This window comes from Anolis carolinensis, chromosome 3, assembly GCF_035594765.1.
Source record: "Anolis carolinensis isolate JA03-04 chromosome 3, rAnoCar3.1.pri, whole genome shotgun sequence".
Classification (NCBI taxonomy): domain Eukaryota; kingdom Metazoa; phylum Chordata; class Lepidosauria; order Squamata; family Dactyloidae; genus Anolis; species Anolis carolinensis.
In genome coordinates this window covers 100,955,788-100,973,358 of record NC_085843.1, presented here as the reverse complement: position 1 = coordinate 100,973,358, position 17,571 = coordinate 100,955,788, and the positions used below count along the sequence as shown (strand labels likewise).

The following is a 17,571-nucleotide window of genomic DNA, read 5'->3' as shown; positions in this document are numbered from 1 at the left end:
TTGCATATGCAAACATTTGTAGCACCATGTCTTCAAATTGTTTCAACATATGGTGACTTTAAGGCAACCCTTTTCCTGGCATTTGTTGTGCGGGGGAGGGGGGTTGCCTTTGCCTTCCTCTTGAATGATTAGAGTGCATTCTTTTAAACCTATCTCCCAGGAGAGTACTGTATAAGGAAATGTGTCCGCTCTCTCTACCTTTGCCACCAGTAGTTGCCATGGCAATAATCTCTACTACCTTGGAAAACTGGGAACCTAGAACAGTAAATCTTATTTTCAAACACAAGTCTTATTATAAAACAAGATTAGAATGAACCCCAGCATCCATCTAGTGTGGCAAAGATCCTGATCCTATTTAGCACTGAAGTAGCCTTAGTTGTTCAGTTTCCAAGTGGAGCAATAAGAACAAGAAGCAAAAATCCAAATATGAATATGAGAGGTATTTATCTTTTATTGAAAAAAAAAGAGTATTTGTTGTCTTTCCGCCCACCAGCATTCTCAAGGCACTGCTGAGCAAATTTTAAAAATAAATAAAACATAGCACTATTTTTAATCTCTTTTTAAAAGACCAAAACATTTATTAAAAATAGCTTTGAGAAATACATGTGCCTGAAACAATCAGAAAAGTCATTCTGGTTTTAAGGACTGCAGGAACCCTTATTGTTTCCTCTACTTCAGCCCTTTTTAGTTAGTGGAAAAGAAGGTGCAAAATGGACCCAAAGGCAGAGTTAGGCAACAGTATTTGACTCTTAAATGCTCTACAAGGACATAGGAGAATATGATAATGAAACTGCATGCATGTCTGTTGATATTTAAAGAAGTGCCATAAACAGCAATAAATAATTGGAAAATTAGTTATTTCATGGAACATTCTGTACTAATGTGAGCATTTTGCATATTCTTTTAAGAATACTTCAAATATGTTACTTCTGTAAATGCCAATATGTTTATGTTCATTTTGCAATGCTGCTTGACATTTCAGAAAATTTGCCAAGCACAAAGTAATTTCACAGTGTATCCAATTAATGTTGCTGGTGCTTGAAAGATAAGGAAGTAGTCATAAGCTCAATAAAGGATTCTGGAGGTGGCAGCTGTTTCCTTTTCCTGTTGTATGTAAGTACGTACATCTACAGTAGCATTGGTTCAACACTGGAATCCTACTCTTTCTCTTTTCATGCTTTATCAGATTGTTTCCTACAGACATGCTGCTCCAACCTGACAGTGAAAATCTGTGTTTCTTCATCCTTCTTCATCCTCCTTCCATTGCTGATGCTGCCAAAAAATACCTCCATCTAGACAGGATGCAGTGAACAGAGGAGCAGTCTAAGCAGGCACAAACAGATGTTGCGAAAGGAGTTCCTTTGTCACAGCTTTGCTATGATAATTGAGATGTGCCTGTATTCATATCATATATTTCCTCCAAAGACATCTAGGATTTCTATATTTCAGGATGAGCTTTCTGAAAGACAAAAAAGAATGAAATCAAGAAATGTTAAGGCTAAATGAGAAAGGCACTTCATCTTCACAGCACATTCAAAATTCCTGGCACATTCTTTCTTATGTAACACAATGACCAAGCAAGATTGCCATTCTGAGGAAAGCTTACCTTCAAAGGGCACCTCACAGTAAACATCACCACATTTATGGTCTTTTTAACTAGGTAGTAAAATCTGTATCAGTTTTGCCCCCCTCCCCATCTTTTCTAGGGGTGCTATACTTTTTAAGGAGTGCTGGACAGTTTGAAATTATTTTTAGTTCATCATAGTTGAATTCCATTGTAATGTTTTGACTTTATTGTATTTCTTTTTTTTCCTTACATGGGCACAGAGCAAGCATTTATATATTTTTTGCAATATCTGTCAGCCTTGTGACACTGTCATTTGAATCCTGGTAATTTTTAAACTTTTTGCACAGAAATGTTTTGGGTGTATCGCATTGGCAGGTGTTTCTGCTTGATATTTGCAGGGTTGACACTACATGATTGGAGTTCAAATGAAAGCATTGCCTCCACAAATAAGAATTCTTTCCCGTTTCCACCCTATGAAGTCCCCAAATTTCAAACTTTGCAGAGAGTGAGACACTGAAAATAATTCACACCTGGAACTTTTTAAATCCTCTGCATTTACATTCCCATGGAAACTCTGCCTACCCTTCTTCCTTTGGATGTCTAAATTCTATTTCTAAATTCTCAGCTGAAAGTATAAGGACCTCATCCCAATCCATGTTTCCAAAGTGCACAGAAACAGAGTCTAGAAGCTGTGGGATGAAGTTCCAGGTTACTGCAATGCTAGAAATATGGGTAGTGGAAGAACATTTTATTTGGGAAGAATTCTTATGGGAAATTCAGTGCTCCACTTTTCCCTTCCCTCTCTGGTACTCATAAGAACTCTATCCCTCCTTTTCCCTTGAAAAGCTGTGTCTAAGGACAGATCATCTGGGACAGAATAGGGAGCACCAGAAAGTGTTGCAGTTGATGGAGGCTGGTTCAACAAAAATCAGGTCTGTTAACTTAGAGCCGGTGAATGAACTCTCAGGCATTCACATGATTCACAAAGCTGATTCACTCTGCATTTTGGGCAAGACTGCTTAACATCTCGTCTCTGCTTTCCTCAGCAACCATGAAAAATGCTTTCCCACATCCCTGTGTGTGATGTGCTTGGTCTCCTGATCAATCTGCAAAAATCTTCCACCCTCTAACAACACAAGTGCACCACTGGGTGCATCCTTTCTATTTTCATGTTTTTGAAAATCCTTCATCCCAAATCTTTTCTTGAGCAAGTCTTACACTTGCAAAAATTACTAATTTTGCAGTCGAAAGACTACAAAGCCTGAGTTTTTGTGTTACATGCATGGAAATATCTTTCCTTGAAGCATGAAACCAATGAAATGGCAGTAGGAGCTGACGTGGAGAGACTTTGGAAGACAGGTCTACACAGCCACTTAAACAGAATTAGGAACTGAATTTAAAGGAACTGGTTCAGCTGTGGAATGCCTACTTAGTTATTCCAGTTGGAGGCTGGGACGGTTGCTACAGGATCCACCAAATGCTAAAAGGGACCGGACCAGGAGCATTCCCTCACTTTATCCAGTTCATTAGGACGTAGTTATGTACATCGCCATGATCATTTGAGATCAACACTAGACCATGGCAGGGCAGGCAGAGATAAAGGGGTGGAAAGCAGGTTACCCCAAGGGAACAATGTAGATTCCTCTCTTGGGTGTGTGCGTGTGTGTGTGTGCTGCTTTACTGTCTCACCAACTGTGTTTTTTGGGTTTTCAAAGTGTGCCGGTGTTAACCCTGCCCTGATGAGCACTCAGCATTTTTCGATCCCGTGTTCTATCCCTGCATGGAATATATACCGATCAGCTGCAGCAGATTTTGTGGTTTGTTCTGTAATTCCCGGTGAGCTTTTAATGTGCTGTTAGAGTTTTAATTGCATGCTGCAGCACCCATTGGGGGTGTACACTTTATAAACACCCCAACCTTGAGCCACTTTCAAGTTGCATTATAGTGCCTGTGTAAAGATGCTCACAGAAATCTGCTGTTTAGAGACTGAGAAAGTGAAACTGAAACCAGAACATATTTCTTTGTTACTTGAAGATATTAAAAACAACGGCTTGATGTCTGAACTGGAAAATCTAAATGGTTCTAAACATATTTAGCTGTCTTCAGTACAAATCCAATAAATAAAAAATAACTGTGTATTTTGCTTCACTTGAACTTTTTCATCTCATGATTTTCATGGGAAAGGGCATTCAAAAGTGGTTTACTTGTTCCTCCTTTTGCACATTGCTAACCCCTTTAAAGTCAAAGTATTATTGTTGCAGTCTCTGGGACATCCTCCGCTAGTGTAACCCACCATATTTGCTGTTGGCAAATAGCTATTTGATACATCTAATCTGGCACCTTAGAAAAAAGTCTATCTTACACGTGAAACCCTATCATTACCACAGCCTCACAAGCAAACCAGCAGAAATGTAGTGAGATGGAGGAAGGGAAAATGGTCATCTGGACAGTAAAGAAAGTTAATAATAAAAAAAAATCAACTCAGTTGAAATGTGATGTTGGACAATAATTTGAGCTATCAACAGTAATAAATCAATTATCACTTTTGAGCTGGAAACTTAAATGTAGGTTTGCAACTGGATGATCCATTATTGTTGATACAGTCAGCCCTCTGTTTCCAGTGATTCTGTACCAAAATTCAATAACAAACCTTGATTTTGCCATTTTAGATAAGTAACACTATTTGATTATGCTGTTGAACATCCATGGAATTTGGTATCCACAAAGGGTCCTGGAATCAAACCCCAGAAGATACCAAGGGCCTGTTGTAGTTTATATAAAGTAGATCTATGTTTGCTGGAATTTATTCTTGTGCCAGGAACCATTGTAGCATTTCGCTTATATGTTGCACATCCAAAATGGTTAATGAAGAAAGGTAAACATTCAAAAGCAAGAGCAGTGTCAAAATCTGCCTTTGATGCAGTTGAACACAGAAGGGCTATTTTTCTCCAGTGTTTTAAGAGCTTTGGGGATTACTTCTCTGCAAAAGCTAAGTTAAACAACTACTGCACAATATCCATTTCCAGGAAGTGGTCTGCTTTTTTAGGATCATGAAAACAGATTTTCCCCTTTTCCAACCCCTTCCTCTTTTGAAATGACTATGCATTCCAGACTTTTCTGTGAGTGTGAAGATGAGGTGGGAGGCAGTTGATAATGAACAGAACCGCACGGGAGATATCCAGCTCTTACAAAGCGGCTCTTACTAAACACAGTTCTCTTTTTGTTGTTCCCTATTGCCGTTTCTCCCTAGTCACAATTCCTAAGAATTATATTTTTCAAAGACACCTAAAGGTAAGCAGGAAATAACGAGCAATATCTGGCCTGTGTTAGAAATAGAGGGATATGACAAGAGGCTGATATATTGTACAGTATGAAAGGCTTTACATGGAACTGCAAATAATCCAGACTTGATATAATTTAGGAGAGTTCTGCCATTTACAAAAAAAACATATGAAATGCATTGTGCCATATCCCACTCTTCTCACTCATCTTGGCCATAAAAAGAAAACATATATTCCTGTGTGAGTGCTGGCATATGTGAAATGGAGGACAGTTGTCTCTTGAGAGCACACAAAAGTGGCCATTTTGGATGGGAGGTTTTGGGAATGGTAATCCAAATAACAGCATTTTTATGGAGTGTGGGAAATCAAGCTGGGGTTGTGCTTCTTCAGTCATTTCCTAGGTGCACACATTATACAGTTGCTCCTTTGTATCCACAGATTGAAAAATTCACCCCTAAAATAATTCAAAAAGCAAACCTTGATTCTGCCATTTTAGATCATTTTCCATTGCCATTGTATATTATGGGACTTGAGCATCCATGAATTTTGGTATCCATGCTGGGTTCTGGAATCAAACCACAGTGGATACCAAGTGAAATCCATTAAATAACCTAGACCTGAATTGTGTAGGTATTTATAGTTCGTGGCCAGCTTTTTAAATTTTGTCTGGAAACAAACTCATAGCGAGTTGCAACAAGAGACTTACATCTGCTATCTGTAGTCAGCCTCAGTTATTTGCAGCTCTTTGGACCAGCTGAAGTTTTAAAGCACTCTTCAAACAAAGGAAGCTCCAAGTAGAACATGTTACAGTAATCCAAACAAAATGTAACTAAGGTATGTGCCAGATCTGCACTTCAAGGCTCAGAGTTAAATCCAAGATCAAACCCAAGCTATGGACCTGTGTCTTCAGGAGTAGTGTAACCCCACCCAGCACAGGATGAATCTCTTTTCTGGTCTGCCTTTCAACAGATCATATCTGGGTTATGTTTCAATTTGTTTCCTTTCATCTATTCCAATACTAATGAATGGTCTAGGACCAAAACGGTTTCCTTGGATTGAGCTGGTAAAGGCACATTGGCTCTATCATTCCTAACTTTCTGGCTTCATGCATTCTCCTACTACAACTTTAATCTGTCCCTTCCTTGACTCACTCCCCTTCCTTCCTAATCCTGCCTCAACTCCATGTCCTTGTAATGCATCTTTCCTTGATTCTTGCATTTTGCCAACCAGCTTTTCTTCTTTTTGGCAAGCCCAAGGCCCTTGGGATGTTGGTGGTGGTGTGTGAAAAATCATAAATTGGGGCTTTTACATACCTTTGACACATACTACTTGAAGACAACGTGCAGGTGTGTAACCAGCTTTGGCAGCTCCTTTTGCTCCCATATGTCATTTACACATCTTTGCCTCATGAGAAGCGTTTGGTTTTGAAAGCTAGCACCAAGATGTTTGTGTATTTTTATTGAGCTAATAAAGGTATCGCCACAATCATATGGATTTCAGCATTGTTCTAAAGAAATGTTTACTAGACAGACATATTGGTTTATTCATTTTTTCATTCCATATTATTTGTTGTTCTTTCTTTCTTTTTGCTGAATTCAGTCATTTCTGTGTGTTTTCTCTATTTTCCATTCCTTTTGCAGCAGTATCATGTTTGTAAAACTAATGCTGAGCTAAGCCTTTGAAAATACAACACGCACACACAGAGGACATTGCCCAGCATATACAACATGGTACTGCTAAAGGAAAGAATATAATCTTTTAACTTCAATAATTTTAGATGAATGTATAGTGAAACTGGGTATGCTTTGGCAGATCTGAGGTGACAGAGGCCATTGGTCTCTCTTTCCCTATAGTCACAGTTTTATATATGATTTGCACTAGAGAATCCATGTGTGTATTCTTCTTCCATGTCATGCATCTTGATGATTCTTTTCTTCCTTATATTTTTTCAACTAAAAAAGAAATCAGGCAGAGATCTGATTCTAATACCACATGGAAAGCAAATTATTTTGCTTTGTAACCCACTGCTTTTAAAGAAAGAACTCATAGGGCCCTGCCACACAACCATATAACCCAGAATATCAAGGCAGAAAATTCCACAATATCTGCTTTGAACTAGGCTGTCTGAGTCCACACTGCTGTATATTCTAGTTCAAAGCAGAAAATGTGGGATTTTATTCAGCTGTGTGGAAGGGGCTTTAGATCACTCTGAGAGAGAACTTTATCCCCATACTGAATGCACATGCAAAGACGAATTTGTGCTCCTGGCACACCTACCCACATAAAGTATATGACAGAACGTTGTTCTGCTTTGGTGGAATTTATTAGTTTCATAGTTATCTTCACCACAGAGTGATAATTCTTATACTAAACTGCAAAGGAAGCTGGCTTGCTAGACTAGGCATGGTCAAACTTCTGCCCTCCAGGTGTTTTGGACTTCAACTCCCACAATTTCTAATAGCTGGTAAACTGTCTGGGATTTCTGAGAGTTGAAGTTCAAAACACCTGACGGGCCGAAGTCTGACCATGCCACATGACTAGTCACATGACTCTCTCAGACACAACCAAATACAGTACTCCTCCTCCCACCCTCACTGTTTCCAAAGAAAATATTAAAGTGCAAAAACCTTTTGAAGACCCTTTGTAGATTTTAACATAATAAAATGTGGAAAGGGAGAGGGCTGAATATTTTAGCAAAGCATTACATATTTGTTTCAAGAAATACCTTACATGTGTATGACATATTCACAAAGAAATAGATAATGACAGGCTTGTCAATGTCTACCGAAAAGATGATAAAAAATCTGAGTTGAACATAGCTGTTTCCTTAAATTACTTCTGTCTGCTTCACTGTAGATCCAAAAATAAAGTAAAACCCCCTTTATATTTGGATGTTATGCAATCCTTCCAAGAACTGTAATAAAAGTTCAAAGAAATGAGTGCAGAGATATCTAACTATAAACATGGACACATCCACATTGGCTTGTAAAGGACTGCATCAAGCCAACATTCAGTTGCATGGTGCATTTATTCCAAGGAAATCAAACCAAAGCTGTGACTAGCCCATATATGGCTTAGAGCTACTTTAATCCTAGTCCTGACATCAGAGCAACACTGAAATCCTATGTAGATTTACTGAAAAATTAGTTCATATACTCGAGTAAGTCTAAAATTTCTATTACAGTTGGAGCCTTGCCATTAAAATGTCCAAAAGGGACCACAGTGCTATCTCTCTCCTCACCTCTCTACTATATCTTTCAGACTGTTCTGCCCCCACACTATCTTAACTACTTGGAAGGTGAACTGGTTGGACAGGGAACAGATCAGAGATTATATAGTTGAATCAAACAGGAATTTATTCACTGACAAGAATTTTAGACTTTCTCTCCTTCTGAATCTCATTACAAAGTTTTTTTTTTTTTTTAGAAGAGGTAAAGTCTTTGAGAGGTAGACACAGTTCTGGCTGAACAGAGGCTCTTGAATATTTATTTCTTCTTATCGTTTATTTCTTGTATGGTGTTCAACTGTCTCTGAGATGGTCTCAATATTTAACTCTGACTGGACTTGAATACAGCTCTGACCGGACGTGCTATCTTGTAGACTTTCCCGCCTTCCTCTGTCTTCACCTTCCAGTTATGAAAAGGTGGACTCTTCCTATAACCAGAAGTGCCTTGTCTGAGACCCCACCACTGAGGGGATTCTTAAAGGGGCAGGGCAATTGAGGTTTCAAATGCAAAGAGGCTGTCTAGACTGACCCCCCCCCCCCAGAAACTGTACATAAAATATTAATTCCTCTAATTAAAAAGGGCTTACCTAGGGGTAAAAAGTGAGGGTCTTAATGGGGCATGACACTCCCCACTTTCTCCAAGGCACTGGCTTTTTTCTTTTTGCCCTGTTGCCCTGCTTTGCTTCAACCTTACCTGGCATCTTTGAATGATCAAGTGAACCCAGAGGATTGATGGGAAAATGAATGCAGCATGCTAAAACAAAATGCTGAATCAAAAAGCGAATTTCTAAAAGAGCATAGTCTTGCTTGAGGCCAGGGTTTCTTTATGTACTTGATCAATATTCTTTATAGAAATGAACATACTGGTCTCTAATACATTTGAAATGGAGAAGGGTTGGAGACACAATCAGCACAATTGTGTGTGAAGGGAGTGCATCTGAATAAACTTCAATACTTCGGATCTAAATTCTCAAAAGACACCAAATCCTATCTGATCGCAGAAGCTCAGTAGGGTTGGTCCTGGTTAGTTCTTGAATGAGAGACTGCCAATGAATACCAGGTGTCAGTTCCTTTTTAGAGGAAAGAACTGGAAAAAACCTTTTTAGTATTGCTCACGTAAGAAAACTGTATTAAATTCATAGGGTCATCCTAAATCAACAGTTTGAAAGCACACATAGATATCACCTAGTCACCTTGAAATATGTAACTGGAAAGATTAATGAACTATAGTAATTCTTCATCTCAACCAACTCTTAAAAGCAGATACAGTAGAGTCTCACTTATTCAACACTCACTTATCCAACATTCTGGATTACCCAACGCATTTTTGTAGTCAATGTTTTCAATGCATTGTGATATTTTGGTGCTAAATTCGTAAATACAGTAATTACTACATAGCATTAATTGTAATGAACTACTTTTTCTGTCAAATTTGTTGTATAACATGATGTTTTGGTGCTTAATTTGTAAAATCATAACCTATTTTGATGTTTAATAGGCTTTTTCTTAATCTCTCCTTATTATCCAACATATTAGCTTATCCAACGTTCTGCTGGCCCGTTTATGTTGGATAAGTGAGACTCTACTGTAAGTGAGCTGGGCAGTTTTAACTGAAAAAATGTCCTTTCTTTTTTGGCATCTAAATATGGTTATTTAGTGTTTAGGAAACTTTTATAAAAGTTCCTTTAAAAGCAGCTATGAGCTTCCTATTAATAAACAGTGTATTGTTACATCATTATGTAGTAAAGAAATTAAATTTCTGTTTCCAGCACACTTTATTTTCTATTTAATTTGCTTTCTAATTACCCTCTAAGCAGTAAGTGAGGCAAAATATCCTAAGGCAGCTGTGTGCTTCTGTGGAGCATGTTGTTGTTATACTATTATGATGCTTTCTGAAAAGAGGGTGGTGGAGAGATTGCAAAAGACTTATGCCTTCATTCAACAATAGTTAGAAGTTTCTCTGTAGTAACTTCTCACTCTAAGGAAGATAGTTAACCATTGAAGGTTTGCATCCAGGGTTTGTAAAAGATGCATCTGATAGAAAGGATTTGTTAGCCTGTGGAGACATTAACTTACATAAATATGTCATATCAAAAGCAAAATTTGAAATATTTATCACCTGTTAGATGGGTGTTTCCCTGTACTTTTGATCTAGCAAAGTCATTTCCTGCATATTTTCCACTGCATTTGATATTATGTTTAGCTTTGGGGAAATTCTGAAACTATCAAAATATGTCCCACCACACCCAGGATGGAAATGCTCTCCTGCCACTCTTCTATTTTCCTTTAACCTTCTTGGGTCCAGACTCAAAAAAGTTTATTAGCCTTTGAACTTGCTCCACAATGAAAAAACGATCAAGGGGTTGAAACGGCAAACAAAACTTGCTCCTAACAAAATGGTATTTCACGTTGGAATAAGGCATCATATGCACAATGGCAGGGACAGTTATTTGTGGTGGGTTACTTGAAACAGTAAACAACCAAACATGGCCAAAACAATTTGGAACTGATTTTTTTTTGGGGGGGGGGGTCTACACAAACACTATAATCCAGTTTGAAAGTGGATAAAAACAAACACAAAACACCCCAGGAACCCGTTTGAGACTGGAATGGTAGCCACAGTATTTGCTGATGGTGTGTTGATGTCACGCCCTAGGCAACGGAGCACTAAGAACCGAACACAGAGGCCAATAACTATCTAATATCTTTATTAAGGAAATATATAAGAATAATAAAAACAAGTAGAAAATATAGTCCAGAAGCAGACCTATCAGATGAGGTCAAATATAGTCCAGAAATGTTTTGTCCAATAAATGATATTAGAGTTCAAAGTAGAATCCAACAAACTGAAACACACACTATTGCCAAGCAATAATGTGGGGAAATGTCCAGAGTCTTTCAAGGTCCGAGGTAAATCCACAACAAGGCTAAAACAAAACTTGATTCCATGAACAAGGTCCGTGGCTAGGAACAAGGCAAGGCAATTCTTGAATACTTGGTTAGGCAAAGCAAGGAGACTGGGGTTGCGGACTTTGCGAAGTCCACACTAGGCTGGAAACACGAAATCACTCCTGAAGCTGCTCTGTTGACTCCGCACGGAACCTACCGTGCCAGGCACATTTAACTAGGTCTTGTTTTCCTGCAAAGCAGGTGTCCAGCGTTCCCTTTCCCTAGGGAACAGGAAACGAAACACAGCTCTCTCCAGATGTGAGACTCCCTAGATTTTCCCAGGGGAACATGGCTAATCAGTGTCTTGTTTAGCTGCAAGTCTCAAACTCCTCCGAACCTGCTCCTTCTCTCCCCTTCCCGCAGTATAGGATTGTCTCCTAACAAAAGGGGGTGAGAACTGCTCAAGGTCTGTTTTAATGGGTTCTTGGGCAAAAACATCAACATCAGGCATCTGGAAAGATTCCGGCTCTTGCTGAGCCGGCAAAAACCCCATGTTTTCATCTTCATCAGCCACGGTGGCACTGGGAGCAGGACTACAAGGCCCATGAGGCATTACAGTTGATGCACATAATCATGTCCATTTGGGATTACCCAGTTTCATTCCCTCCAATCAGCTGCAGCATATTACCTGGCTTGTTCTGAATTTTCTGGTGAGTTTTTTAAAATGGGCTATTTTTGGCCTGACGCATGCTGCAGCATGCATTGACAGTGTGAGTTTTGTGAACATGTGTCCTCGAGCCAGCTTTAGATTGCATTATATGGTCTATGTAGAAGCACCCTTTGTAGAGAAAAAAAATCAGTGTTATCATTAGTATTTTTCTAGAACATAGACCAGGCAGGTTACTCCAGGATATTTCTCCCCTGGGGTTGCCCCAGATTCAGCAATACCTGCTGAATCTGGGAACAGTGTCCAGACGGTACATCCCATCCCAATGCTGCCCTGTCCCCTTGTCCTGCTGCCTCCTCTTACCATCCATGGAGCTCCCTGTGAGCACCCGGCTGTCACTTGTCATGTCTGCTGCTGTCAAAATTGGGGATCCATGTGTTCAGAAAAGAGGGGGTAGAGTGCCCCCCCCTTCTTGCTGGCCACACAGGCACGGCATTCTGACATCAACAGACAAGACGAGCAAGGAAAATATGATGATGGGGATGTTTGTCTGGACAGTGGATGGGACTGAAATAGATGTTTCTGGAGCTTCCAATGAGAAGGATTACTCTTCCCAAAATGTCCATGGGACACATGATGCTGGCTAGAAATCACAAGATCAGTGAAACATAATAGGCTGAAAAGACTACTTCCGGGAAAAAGAAATCAAGACAGGAAATACAAATGGAGTCTCTCCTAATGATAATAGGAAGATAGTTTTAGATCCAAACTGGCCTACTGGGAGGTCCTCTTTTACAGTTATTTTGCGGGTGATGGGGAAAGGCCTCTGCCAGAAATCCTTCAGAGCTGCCATCGCAGCATGCAATATAGGCTAGATGGACAAATAGTCTTACTACAAGCTTGAAAATTTATACTTATATATGATCAGCTATAGTAATAGAACCAAGAAGAGTAACTTTGCAGACGGGTTGTCACCCTGTGCACAACTTATGTCTTGCATGAAGAAAGTGCCAGACAACAGCATCTTTAGATTGTTATTTGCCATTGAGTCGATTTCAACTTATGAAGATAACTAATCTACCCCAGCTAACAGAACCATGTTCCATTAATTAGTCACATATCTCTTTTATTTTAAAAAATAATTGAGACAAAAAAATTGTATTCTGCTGTTCTTTTTTTTTTAACCTGTTTCTGTTTGATAATTACTTAAACAGTTTTGGTGATATTTTGCTTTTAAAACAACGTTTAGGTCTTGTGAAGTAGGAAAGCATTGACATTTATTTTTAACTAAATAAAAATAAAGACTATGCACCAGGCTTATCAGACTTAACAGCTGTCATGTAATTCCTGGCAGTTATCAAGAGATCAATCTCCCTCCCTAAAATCTTGTTAGTATTCCCCCTCTTAGACTGGTCAGAATTTGCAAAAGGAACCACCATTAATTATGCTTGTGTTTCTTTAGATTTCCCAGAATCAGTTAACAGGCTTGACACTTTTATGATGTACATAGAGAAAGACACACGCAGAGCAGCCTGACAAAATATTTACTAGACAGAACAAACCAACAGCACATGGAAAATGCAAACAAGCTGTCACATCAAAACAAGTGGCTATTGAAAGGAGGGAAATATTTCCTAGCACATACACAAAAGTGCACAGAACTGGAATCCTCTATTAAATTTGACTTGCATTCCTCCAAATGTGAGCATGCATTATAGGTAACTCTTGTCAGAAAGAGCTGTCCAGTTCTGTAACATATTAACAGAGCAAATATCTTTATTTTTAATGTTTTATTATAGTGAATGTACTCCCCCATCCCTTATGAAATGGAAAAGAAATAAAAAGAAGTCTTTGTATGGCTTTGCAACTTTGATCTTGAGACCCTGAGTTCTCCATCTCACCCACAGTATCACCAAGGTAAAGGTAAGGGTTTCCCTTGACATTAAGTCTACTACTTGTAAAAGATGCAAGCCAGGGACACAAGGCATCTCTTAAAATGTTTCAGCTGTGTATAACAATTCTGTGAAAGCCTAGACCATTTTCCTAGTCATAAAGAAAACTTACAAATACGCAAGTCTGACACTGTGCTTCCAATGCATCCAATGCAGGAGTGGTGCTGATGATGGGAGGCCATTTCTACCATTAAGAATAGTAAGGCAAACACTGGCTAGCATAGCATCTGTTGTCATTCCTCCAGTGGTTCTCAACCTGTGGGTCCCCAGATGTTTTGGCCTTCAACTCAGAAAGAGCTTGAAAACCTGGCTCTTTACTCAGGCCTTTGGATAAAGATTGCTCATCCCCATAACAATCTGCATCTGTGACCATTCTTGTACCGGTTTGCACTTTTTACCTTTGTCAACTTGATATAGACACAGGGTCTATTCCCATCCCAATTTGCACTTCCAAGAATTTGCAGCACTTTATCAATCACCTCATGTTTACAATATTTATATGGTGCACCTTACCCAGTCTACTTTTACAACCTCTCCGTTTTAATCCATGTTTTCATTAGTTCTTGTCATTTGTTTTTATTGGCTAATGTTTAAATTTTTATAATTGTGCATGTCTTTTGTCTATTGTTGTGTTTTATATTGCTACTAGCTGTGCCCGGCCACGTGTTGCTGTGGCAAAGTGGTGGTGGTATTGGTTAAAAATTGTTGTGTAATTTTTATTTGATGTTATTTGCATTTTTAAAATTAATTTTATTGTAAGTTATATTTTTATTTATTATATTTTATTATTTTCTTGTATTATTTTTAGTTATTTTCTGTTATTATAGTATTTTATTGTATTAATTTTTTAATGTTATTTATTTATTTATTTTGGGTTGCTAGGAGACCAAGTTGGAGGAGCTTAGTCTTCTAACTGGCAGCAATTGGATAAAAGCAATGATTCCTCTCTCTCTCTAATTAGGACTTTATTTTTCTTTTTGTTGTATCAACCTAGAGGCGTGGATGATGGGTTGTGTTGTCAAATTTCGAGGTTGGGGGGCCTGTAGTTTTGTTGTTTTGTGGGTCGCCATGATGCCATCACTCTTTTATATATATAGATTGTTTTTATTCGGTCTTGGCCCCCATATAAGCCACCCTCAGTCCCCTTTGGGGAGATAGAGGTGGGGTATAAAAATAAAGTTATTATTATTATTATTATTATTATTATTATTATTATTATTATTATTAACTCCCAGAAATTCTAACAGCTGGTAAACTGGCTGGGATTTTTGGGAGTTGTAGGCCAAAACACCTGGGGACCCCAGGTTGAGAACCACTGCCAGTGTAGACACTCACTCCTGCTATAGGACAGAGTAGTTTAAACTAACTTCCTGCAGTTAAATATTTTGAGGGACATTGAGGTTAAAGTAACATTCAATTGTTACTCCAGGTCTGTATACTGAATGAAGAAAGTTGCAGTTCTTTGCCTCAGGCATCAAAATATCTTGTGACTGGCATGAGAGATGAAAGGAAAACCGAAACCATCTGTGGTGTGAATGTCTCTTGAGAAAGGACAAGGAACTTCTCACAAATAGCTTCCTTCTCAACTTTCAATAAGGAATTAAACTCTGAAGACCATTTCTCACAACAGTCATCCTTTGATTGCCTTCCTCTATGTTGAGGTTCTGCCTTTACTTAGAGACATATGAAGGGATGTCACTGTGGGGAATCTAACCAAGTCTTCTTTGCAAGGGAGGAAGGTTGCCATTGCCTTCCTCTGATGCTGAGAGATGTGCGGTTTGCCTAAGGTTTGTTGTAGAGATGTGCTTTTGGGACTTACCTTGTTCTGTTTCGTGTCCCGGCTTTTGTCGAGGCCCTGATCCATTTTCATCTGACCTGTTGAAATCGGAAAGTCAGACATTTGTTTTGTTTTTGTTTCATTTCAATTTTTTGTTTTTTGAAAGGGGGGGGAGGCGCTGGCCAAGGCCACATACCAGCCAGCACCGCTCAAATGCCCGGTAAGGAGCCGGGCAAAGGGAGAGGTGGGGGAGGTGCAGGATGACCCAGCCACTTCCAACCTCCTCCCCCCCCCCCCCCGCCAGGCCTGTGTTCGTAGGCCCAAAGCCTGCACCCATAGGTCCGGGCGCCTGGGCATATGGGTGCACACTTTAGGTCATACCTAGCCGGGCCTCGCAGGGCCTACGGCCAATTGCAGAGTAAGGATTGCTCCTTACTTGGCAATTGACTGTAGGCCCTGTGAGGCCTGGGTGTGTAGGCCCAAAGCCTGCTCCCGTAGATCCAAAGCTCCTGGGCATACGGGTGCAGGCTTTGGGCCTATGCACCCTGGCCTCGCAGGGCCTACAGCTGATAGATCCAAGCGGCAGGCTTGGAGCCGATATCGGCTTCTGCCTGCCTTTCGTTTTGAGTCAGTTTTTGTTTCGTTGGGGGTCTTTCTGTCTTGTGCCATCTGAATGGATGATACAAAATACAAACACGAATGAAAAAAATGAGACAAATACTGCACACATCTCTAGTTTGTTGCATGTAGAATTTGTTTCATAATCAAGCCATGAAAAACCATCTTGAATGACAATGGTATTTGCCGCAATATTTTATGATGTTGCTTGGTCACACGCAGGAGCGGCCCTAGGTTTTTCTATGTGGTAAGCCAACCTAGGGCCACGCACCCCCTGCCCGAAATTGCGCCCCCCCCATCCCAAACTTACCGGCGGCAGCAGCGGGCGACGGCAGCGGCAGCGACCATTGGGTCGCTCACCGCAAAACCAGGAAGTAGTTTCTATTCTCATGAGATCTCGCGAGATTTCCGTGAGATATCGCAGAAATCTCGTGAGATCTTGCAGAAATCTCGTGATATTTCGCGAGATCTCGCAAAATATCTCAAGAATAGAAAAATACTTCCTGGTTCTGCTGTTGTCGCCGCCGCCCACCACCACCACCTCGGGTGCGCCCAGGAAGGCACTGCGCCCAAGGCGGGGGCTTTAGCGGCGTCCATGACGAACCGGGCCTGGTCACACGTGCCTGTTTTTATCTGTGAAATGTTGAAAGGTATGGTGCAAGAAGAAATACTTCCGTATTAAATGCATGCCTCTTCTCCTGTGTTATTTTAGAAAACCATAGACTATCATTCAAACTAAGCACCTCACAACCATTCTGCTCTACAATTGACTTATGTTTTTGTGCAGGATGCTCAGAATAATCTGTTCATTACTCTTAGAGCTATAAAATATATTTTGGTCTTGCTCTTGGTTTTTATTTATTTAACAGTAATGTGCCTGGCAAGAGGACTGAATTGAATTGCTGTTTTTCCCTTTCCCTGCTCTACTTTTAAACTTCTCTTGTATGATGTAAGATAGCACAGATAACCACGCTTTCTCACTCGAGAAAAGCTGCAGATGCAAGCTGTTTTAATAAGTTTTCCTCCTGTTCCCCTGACCCCATTCTACATCTTTCTAGAAACATACAGACAAGCCTGGTTTACTTAACATTCTATTAAGCCAAAATAGATAATTCAGTGAAGCGAAAATCTGGTGAATCAAAAAACAGAGTTATAAAAAATTCAAGCAATTCTGATTGGTACAGCCCTGAGAAATAAACTCTTGTTGAGAAATGGCCTCCCATTGGCATATGGCACATGAGCTTATTTCTTTAAATTTCAACATCATCTCAATAATTGTTGTTCACATAACAACTAGACAGACATGTCTAGTTGCAGCAAAAGCCATGGTGGTTTCCTGTTACTTGCATTCAAGATAAATGTTCCACAACAGAAACCCTCAACATTTTTTAAAAAGTCAGTTTCACACAAGCTGTTATCTCACTACGTCAGGTTATGTCAACTGTGACAACTGTGACAAAATGGAACGTGTTATCAATACTAGTGCAAAACAGCTAAGCAAAGACATTTAAAAATTTGCTATCATCACACATTCTATATTTAAAACAACGTATTCCTCTTATTTACATAAATAAGGACTCAAGTACAAAGATGT

The 17,571-nt window shown here is 39.6% G+C and overlaps 1 long non-coding RNA gene across 2 annotated transcripts in view; it reads right to left on the bottom strand.

Moving 5' to 3' along the window:
• Positions 1-189: 189 nt before the first annotated feature.
• Positions 190-17,571, bottom strand: part of LOC134297519 (uncharacterized) — an 86,569-nt gene continuing 69,187 nt past the window's right edge. The window contains exons 1-3 of one of the 2 annotated variants that reach the window (XR_010004290.1): positions 16,288-16,392; positions 15,402-15,457; positions 190-1,459 (exon numbers count right to left, since the gene is read on the bottom strand). This is a non-coding gene — a long non-coding RNA (uncharacterized LOC134297519). Of the gene's footprint in view, positions 1,460-15,401; positions 15,458-16,287; positions 16,393-17,571 lie in introns of those variants that run through there. The other variant, XR_010004289.1, reaches the window with a different exon arrangement.